Raw genomic sequence first — 1421 nt, forward strand, 5'->3', positions numbered from 1 at the left:
AGCTTCAAGTCTCGACCTGGAGCACGTGGTGGCTAGCCACTGCTTCCTCCCAGGGAAACTCTTATCTCCAACAGTGGAAGTGCAACATTCATAATTCATTCAACATCATATATGCATTTATACATGGCCATAATCATGGCTCCGCCGTAACACGGCAATAATCTAGCCATCCGACTCACGGTTAAATCTATAACCATCCCATCGGTATCACGGTTAAATCCATAACCAGCCATCTCATTAACAAATACGGCCTTTCGGCCCATGGCATAACAAGCACTTCCACCACCATCCTCCGCATCTCACATAATCATGCTTGATCCTCATTGATCATTCATTTCCCCTTGCTTCACTCGCAAGTTACCACATTCACTAGCCTTTCTTCTCATAGCTAGACATATCATAATGATTTAAGACATAAGTGGTGAGATCGGAGGCTTAGAAGTATGAAATTTGGCTTTTAAAACTCAAAAATCAACTTTGAGATGAAAACAGGTCCACGCGTACGCGCACTCCACGCGCACGCGTGGATGGCCTCGAAAATTCATCGACGCGTAAGCGTCATGCACGCTAACGCGTGGATTGAAAACTAGCCAAACGACGCGCTCGCGTCAACCACGCGTACGCGTGGGTACTCTCGTGCCCCAGGCACAAAACTGGCACAGTTCTGGCATAACTCTCAAGAAAATGGCTGGGCATTGGGTGCAGCATAATCAGCGCGCCCGCGCACATCACGCGCACACGTGGATGGCATTTTCTGGAAGAACGGCGCGTACGCGCCAAGTGCGCCTATGCGCGAGGGGTCATTCTGCTTAAAATTTTCTAAGTTAAAAGCTGCAGAATTCACAGTTTCGACCCCCAATCTTCCGACGGACATAACTTCCTCATTTTAAATCGTTTTTCACCCGTTCTTCGAATGGCAGGGACATCCCGGATCCAATTTCATTTCTAAATAGATTTGGTACAAAATAGAGATCCATAGTCCAAGTTATGTCCCGTCAAAGTATGCCCAAAAACCATGTTTTTCATACAAAACCACAACATGCCATTTTCAAAACAAGCCATATTCAACTCTTTTCAAAATCAATCAAAACATGTCATTTTCATCCCTTTTCTTTGAAATCAATCAATATGTATCAAATTCAACATCAAGCCTCCTCAACTCACACATTGACACATTACCACAACTTACAAAATCACTATCTCATCATTTTAACCCACTTTACCCAAGTGGCTCAAACTCAAATATATTGACATATCATATACTCTTCCTCATGCCAATTCTCAACAACATCAATTCCACTAAATCATCATTGTACACAATCAATATCATACTCACCATCAACATGGTTCAACCCACAATTCAACCATAACCAATCATCAAGCATATATCACAACATGCATATTTCTCATACATCATACCA

The sequence above is a fragment of the Arachis duranensis genome, chromosome 9 (assembly GCF_000817695.3).
Source record: "Arachis duranensis cultivar V14167 chromosome 9, aradu.V14167.gnm2.J7QH, whole genome shotgun sequence".
Lineage (NCBI taxonomy): Eukaryota > Viridiplantae > Streptophyta > Magnoliopsida > Fabales > Fabaceae > Arachis > Arachis duranensis.